General features: G+C 37.0%; 1 pseudogene; it reads left to right on the top strand.

The window, feature by feature from the left end:
* The first annotated feature begins 2,411 nt into the window (after positions 1 to 2,411).
* Positions 2,412 to 3,247, top strand: LOC105531292 (annotated as a pseudogene).
* The last annotated feature ends 4,916 nt before the right edge of the window (positions 3,248 to 8,163 follow it).

Raw genomic sequence — 8,163 nt, 5'->3', positions numbered from 1 at the left:
TCAAACAACCAAACAGAAGGTTTTGGGTCATGAGGAAAAGCCAAAAATATCAATGAGGGCAACAGGCTCAGAGGAAAGGGGAAACCTGGGATCCATGTGGAGTTGAAGGGGGGAAAAAACAGGAAGTTGGGCTGTCGAACAAGTCACCCAACAGATATATATGCGCCTTCACTGAGTACGTTCAGAAATTCTTAGCTGATGCTGTACCCTTACACTTATACTCACCACACTCTTCCCAAGGAGAGAGTCAGGGATAGGACAGATTGCCAAATCCTGAAAGAAACATCATCCAAATGGGTAAAGACATCTTTCCAAACATCGGAAGTCCCAAATCACTTCTCTGCAATGTTCAGAAAGATTTACTCTGGAACACAAAAAGGTAGCAACTAATTTCAGCTTTCGTATCTGAGCACTATAATTTCTATATTCCCCTGGGAGTTATGCTATCACCATTTTATTTTATTGCTATGTTTGGTTTTACGCTCAGCATGAAAACCTAAGACTTCATGCCACCAAATTCCTTGGTACTGATTCACTATTTTATACCTCAGCTAACCCCTCTGGGAAAAGTACTATTGAGATATATCCTGTTTGAGAGAGCTATGATTTTACTAATCAACACAAAGCCCATTGCTGAACAGAAGACATGTATTTGAGTGTGTTTATTATGCATCCTTGGCATAAGTGTAAAATTTTGTATACAATAAGGACTAAGGAAAGTGTTAGTTCATTCAGAAAGTCAGTCAAAAACAGTTGTTGATTTCAAACAGTGAGAACAACTGAATGAGGTAGGGAATTTAAATGAATTGTTTGAAATTTCATCAATGGGGTGCATTTAATGACAGTGGGAGCATGCGTAAAGGAAACTTAATTATATTTAGCTCACCTTCTTGAAATGGAGGTCTAAAACCAGAATGATATAATATGTATTTTAAGCAGTCAGTAAAAGGAAATATAATTTTAAAAATGATATTATGCTATTATGCTTAATTCTGATTGGAATACAACAGGGAAAACATATTTAGATCTAGGTTCCTCATTTTAGCAAACATAAATATTCATAGGAAAGTGTCCAGGGTAGTGAAGTATTCAGAAATGGCACCACATGAGGAATGGGGAGGGCATTTACCTAATTTTAATCCTGCGAGGACGGCTTCATGAAAGTAGTATCCTTGAATGACTGAAGAACAGCTTTGTGGCTGCAAACGCATTCTATGTTGTTCTACAAGGGCAGAAACCATGAATAAATGAGCACAATAATAGGGTTTCTAAGCTGCTAGAACTGCCCAGTGATGGAATCAGTGTGGCAGAAGCAGAACAATGTGGGACAAGAAAGGGAAATAGTTCAGAGAGTAAGGAACTGAATGAAGAATCATATTGCAGACAAGACCCAAATCTCTACATGAATGGAATCAAAAGCAGGGGAACTTTTTTTCCCAATAGAGTTTATTTTTTCAGAACAGTTACAGGTGTACAAAAAAATTAAGACCGTATACAGAGTTCTGGTATACCCCACACCCAGTTTCCCTTATTAGCCACTTAACTTTTGTTACAATTAATGAACCAACATTGAGACCATATTTTTAATAACTGAAAGTTTATAGTTACTCAGATTTGCTTAGTTTTTCCTTATGTCCTTTTGCTGTCCCAGGATCCTATCCAAGATACTACCTTACACTCACATCATGTCCCTTTAGGATTCTCTTAGCTATGAAAACTTCTCTTGCTTTTCTCGTTTTTGATGACTTTGACAGTTTTGAATACTGGTCAGATATTTTGTAGGATGCCTCTCAAACTGGATCTGTCTGTTATCTTTCCTCACAATTAGACTGAGATTGTGGGCTTTGGGGGGAAAACCACAGAGGTAAAGTGCCATTTTCATCACATTTTATCAACATGGTTTCTCACTGCTGATGTTGGCCCTGATCACCTGGCCATGGGTGTTTTGTTGGGTTTCTTCACTGTAAAGTTACTCTTTCCCTCCTTCCTTCATTTCCATGCTGTACTCTTTGAAAGGAAGTCACTATGAGAAGCCTACAATTAAAGAGTACAGATTTATGCTCCCCTTCTTAAGAATGGAGTATGGAAACCATCATTCTCAGCAAACTAACACAAAAACAGAAAACCAAACACCACGTGTTCTCACTCATAAGTGGAAGTTGAACAATGAGAACACATGGACACAGGGAGGGGAACATCACACACTGGGGCCTGTTGGGGGTTGGGGGGCAAGGGGAGGGAGAGCATTAGGAGAAATACCTAGTGTGGGTCAGGGGTTGATGGGTGCAGCAAACCACCATGGCACATGTATACCTATGTAACAAACCTGCACATTCTGCACATATACCCCAGAACTTAAAGTATAATAATAAAAATTTGTTTAAAAAAATGCTCCCGGAAGTGAGATGCACGGCGGCTATTTTCCCTTCTGTCAGATCTTGATGAATAAAGCAGTCATAATTCATCTCTAGAAAGGTTATTTATACCCTGGCATTTGAAATGCTTTTAATTTAGAATAGTAGTAAAAATGGAAAAAGAAAAAGGAAATAATGATGGAATACCAGACGAAGGGAATTCCTTGGATTTTTCTGAACACTGTAACCAACTTGAATTTTTGGAAACATATGGACACCTTATTCCTACTGGTACTCAAAGTCTTTGGATAGGCAGTTCTGATGAAGACGAGGAGCAAGATGAAAAAAATGAAGAGTGGTATCAGTTGCAAGAAAAAAAAAAAGGGAAAAAGACCCAAGCACATTGTTTCTTTGGGCTGCTGAAAAAAATCGGCTTACTACAGTGCGGAGATTACTTTCTGAAAAGGTCGCTCATGTGAACACTAGAGATGAAGATGAGTATACCCCTCTTCATCGTGCAGCCTACAGTGGACACTTAGATATTGTCCAGGAGCTCATTGCGCAGGGAGCAGATGCTCATGCAGTGACTGTGGATGGCTGGACGCCCCTGCACAGTGCTTGTAAGTAGAATAATACAAGTGGCTTCTTTCTTACTGCAGCATGATGCAGATATCAATGCCCAAACAAAAGGCCTCTTGGCCCCCTTGCATCTTGCTGCTGGGAACAGAGACAGCAAGGATATCCTAGAACTCCTCCTGGTGAGTTGTTACATCAAGCCAGGGCTGAAAAACAACTTGGAAGGAACTGCATTTGATATTGCCAGGAGGACAAGTATCTATCACTACCTCTTTGAAACTGTGGAAGGCTGTATAAATTCTTCACCTCAGTCTTAACAGTTCTAGTAATTGTCTTAAGTTTCTAAGTACCAGTGCTTTCTTTGTGTTAGATGTAAAGCATTCCCATAATCAAAGTTGACATTAAACATCTTACTACAAAAATTCAGTGGTTTTCGTTATAATGTTCTTCCAAGTGAATTGCCTGACTTTGATGTCAAAATGTATTTGAAAGTTGTTTGCATACATCACTAATGATTAAAAAGAATGGAGTATCTACATGATTCACTTGGAATTCTTTTGAAAGGGACATTTGTTTCTTCTCCATCAATTATTTATTTAGTCATTTTCAGTGTGGACTTATGGATATTTATGTTACACTTTGGGTTATAACCCAATACTACTGTATTTTGTTGTTCAAATTGTTCCGGCTTTGACCATTGGAAGTTCTTGCAGTTGGGTTCTGTGTCCCTCTGTTCCTCTGACATAAACCCATCATTGTAAGTTTCTTTTAATTTTTAAGCACTTCCTTACTTTATGATATTACAAGATGCTCGAGGCTCATCTTGTTTGTTTCCTGCCCCAATACTGTAATCAGCCATTTTTCCAAGGAATCTTGGTTCTTTTTAAAGGTTCCTGTAATTGTATTATAGACCAAGATCTGGATTCTAGGTGTGTTCATTGCTGCTGGGATGCTGTGTTTTCCAGCCCCTCTCTGCTACCAGAACAAGGAAATATATACGTATATACTAAATTATGAATATACATTTATCCATAAATATTTCTGTATCTGTATTAAGCTAAATATAAATTCATACTGATGTCTCCAACTGTAATGAGTTGCCACAGGGACCATTCCATGCTTATCTATAACCCCTTGCTTATCTGTAGCCCCCTTCTTTAACAGTGAGGAACCTGGCTCCCACGCTTCTACTGTACATTTACTTAATTGCTCAGTTGCAGTATACATGTGTAGCAGTATCTGGATTATTAATCTGTTCCCCATAAGAAACAATTTTATCAAATAGCATACAGTGCTTATTTGAGTCCCTTTTGACTTTAGTCTTACAGACTTTACTTCTAGACTAAAGTTACATGGGTCATTACCTATTCTACCCCCTTCAGTGCTGTAGATTTTTATATTTGTGATAACAATCAGTCTCTTATCACAGTCTGAATTCCTTCCTGGGATTCCTGGAGCTCCTAATGTTTTTTGTTTGTTTGTTTGTTTGTTTGTCTACATTAAAGTTCTCTCTTGGTGCTGTAAAATTCTATAAACTTTGAAAATAATGTCATGTATCTAACATTATAGTATCATGCAGAATAGTTGTATTATCCTAAAGATCTGTTGTGTTTCACCTGTTTAACCCTCTACCCCTCCCCCGAACCGTGAATCTGTTACTACCTCTATATAGTTTGTCTTTTTCAGAATATCATGTAATTGGAATCATACAGTGTGTGGTCTTTTCAGACTGACTTCTTTCACTTAGCAATATGCATTTAAAGTCTATCCGTAGCCTTTTGTGGCTTGATAGCTCATCTCTTTTTAATCAGTGAATAAATATCTATTCACCTATTGAATGACCTCTTTGTGGCTTCCGGTCTTTGTTGATTATGAATAAAGCTGCAGTAAACACTTGCTTGCAAGATTTTCTGTGGCAATAAGTCTTTAAATAGGAAGATGATGGCTGAATTATATGGTAAGACTATGTTTAGCTTTGTAAAACATTGACAAACTGTTTTCCAACATGACATTTTTCGTCCCCATCAGTAATGAATGAGAACTTTTGCTGCTTTGCCAGGTTTTCTTTTTGGGGTTGTTTGTTTGCCATTTAAGTAGGTGTGTTGTAGTATCTCATTGGTTTAATGTAAAGTTCCTTGATGACAAATAATTTTGAATTTTTTTCACATGGTTATTTTTTATCTGAATATCTTCTTTGATGATGTGTCTATTCAGATCTTTTTTTTTTTTTTTTTTTTTTTTGAGACAGCTTCACTCTTGTTGCCCACCAACAAGCCTGGCTAATTTTTGTATTTTTAGTAGAGACTGGGTTTCATCATGTTGGCCAGGCTGGTCTCAAACTTCTGACCTCAGGTGATCCACCCACCTTGGCCTCCCAAAGTGCTGGGATTACAAGCATGAGCCACTATGCCCAGCCCCAGATCTTTTGCCCATTTTTAAATTGTGTTGTTTGTTTTCCTATTGTTGAGCTTCAAGTGTATTTGCATTTTGGATGTAAGTCCTTTATCACACACGTGTTTTGTAAATGTTTTCTCCCAGTCTGTTGCTATCTTTACTTTTTTTTTTTTTTGAGATGGAGTCTCACTCTGTCGCCCAGGCTGGTGTGCAGTTGCGCGATCTCAGCTCACTGCAACCTCTGCCTCCTGGGTTCAAGCAAGTCTCCTGCCTCAGCCTCCAGAGTAGCTGGGACTACAGGTGCACCACCAGGCCCAGTTAATTTTTTTTTTTTTCAGAAGAGACAGGGTTTTACCATGTTGGCCAGGATGGTCTCGATCTCCTGACCTCGTGATCTGCCCACCTTGGCCTCCCAAACTCCTGGGATTACAGGCGTAAGCCACCATGCCTGGCCTTCATTTTTTTAATAGTGTCTTTCACAGAGTAAAAGATTTTAACTTTTTTACAACTTATCAAATTTTTTCTTTCATGGATCATGCTTTTTTATTACCTCTAATCACCAAACCCAAGGTCACCTAGATTTTCTTCTGTATTTTCCTCTAGAAGCTGTATAATTTTGCAATTTATATTTAGGTCTACAGTTCATTTATTTAAGTTCATTTATTTAAGTGGTCATTTCTAGATGTTTTTTGAATTTTGATATTCAATTGTTCCAGTACCATTTGTTGAAATGGCTATTTTTTCTCCATTGAATTTCTGCATTTTATATTTGTATATTCCTTCTTGTACAATGAGAATAAATAGTCTGTAAATAGGCATAGTGAGAACTCAGGTTCTCAGTATCAATATAGTTACTCACTGCTCAAGTTCACAATACAATGATTAGTGCTTTCAAAGTTACTACTCCAATACTACTATGAAAACAAATCTTCTAAATAGAGTTCAAGGTTTCTTTGTTGTTCTTTTTGTCCTTAAAATAAATCTCAGCAATTGTATCTAGTGATATATTCAAGAGTTACTTGGACAAATCCTGGTTTTCTTTTCTATGCTTTTGATAGCTATTTGATATTAACATAGGATCAATAGTCTGTGTTTAAATTTCTTTTTAGCTTTCCTCCATCTTTATTAATTTATTTTTATTATTTAGCATATGTGAAACATTAACATGGAATCAAAAGAAAACTATAAAAAGGATATACTTGGAAAGACTCCAATTTCTTCTGTCACTCCTATACTGTATTCCTACCCATTCTCGTACATTACTAGTTACTTGTTACAGTAAGGTTTATTTGACCCCTCCAAATTTCATGTTGAAATTTGATTCTCAATGTTGGTGGTGGGCTTAATGGGAAGTGTTTGGGTCATGGGAATATATCCCTCATGAATAGATTAATGCCCTCCTTGGGTGGTGGGGGTGAGGGAGTTCTCATGCTATTAGTTTCCTCAAGAGCTGATTGTCAAAAAGAGACTGGTGTCTCTCCCTGCTCTTTCTTGCTTCCTCTTTCACCATATGATCCCTGCACATTCTGGCTCCCATTCACCTTCCACCATGAGTAGAAGGAGTCTGAGGACCTCAACAGGAGCAGATGCTGGCGCCATGCTTTTTATGCAGCCTGGAGAACCATTAGCCAAACAAATGTATTTTCTTTATAATTTTTCCAGCCTAGGTATTCCTTTATAGCAGCACAAATGGACTAAGACATTAGGTAACTAATTTTATTGGTTTCTGGTTTATTCTTCCTGTGTTTCTTTTTGCAAAATAGCACACACACACACACACACACACACACACACACACACACACACACACATGCATACTCATTATTTTTTAAATTCTCTGGATTCTTTAAAAGTATTTAATTGTTTAGAGCAATTTTGGGCTCACAGCAAAATTGAGAGAATGATACAATGATAGAGAGATTTCCCATATATCCACTGCCCCTACACATGCAACATCCCTCAGTATCAACATCCTCATCAGAATGGTTTATTTGTTAAAATTGGTGAACACATTATAATCATTCAAAGTCTATAGTCTGCATTAGGGTCCACTCTTGGTGTTTTACTTTCTGTGGTTTTGGACAAGTGTATAATGATATGTGTCCACCATTATAGTATCTTATGGAGTGTTTTCACTGCTCTAACACTTTTACATGCTCTGCCTATTCATCCCCTCCACCTCCAACTCCTGGAAACCACTAATCTTTCTACTGTCTTCATAGTTTTATCTTTTCCAGAATGCCATGTAGTTGGACTCATAAAATATGTAACCTTTTCAGATTGGTTTCTTTAGTGAATATTATGCATTTAAGGTTCCTCTGTATCTTTTCATGCCTTGATGCTTGTTTTTTTTCTTTTTCTTTTTTTTTTTTAAACACTTAATAATACTCCATTGTCTGGATGTACCATAGTTGACTTACCCATTTGCCTACTGAAGGACATCTAGGTTCTTTCTAAATTTTGGCAGTTATAAATAAACCTGCTTTAAACATCCATTTGCAAGTTCTTGTGTGGACATAAGTTTTCAGCTCCTTTGGGCAAACACCAAGGAAATTTATTTTAACATAAACAGTAAAATACTATATATAATTTTTTGCATTGTGCTTCTTTTCACTTAAAGATACATATTCTGGAAATTATGACAGATCATTTTGCAAATATCATCCTTATTTATTTCTACAGATGCATATCATTTCACCGTATGAAAACACCAACAGTATTTTATGACTAGACATTTCATTCATTCTAATATTTTGCTATAATAAATAACTCTTCAATGAATAATATTGCTCATATGAGTGGTTTTAATATTATTGAGAATCAATCTTCAGGGTAAATC

The sequence above is a fragment of the Mandrillus leucophaeus genome, unplaced genomic scaffold (assembly GCF_000951045.1).
Source record: "Mandrillus leucophaeus isolate KB7577 unplaced genomic scaffold, Mleu.le_1.0 Scaffold88, whole genome shotgun sequence".
Classification (NCBI taxonomy): Eukaryota; Metazoa; Chordata; class Mammalia; order Primates; family Cercopithecidae; genus Mandrillus; species Mandrillus leucophaeus.
The sequence above is the reverse complement of the archived record's forward strand: the minus strand, read 5'-3'. Positions and strand labels throughout refer to the sequence as shown.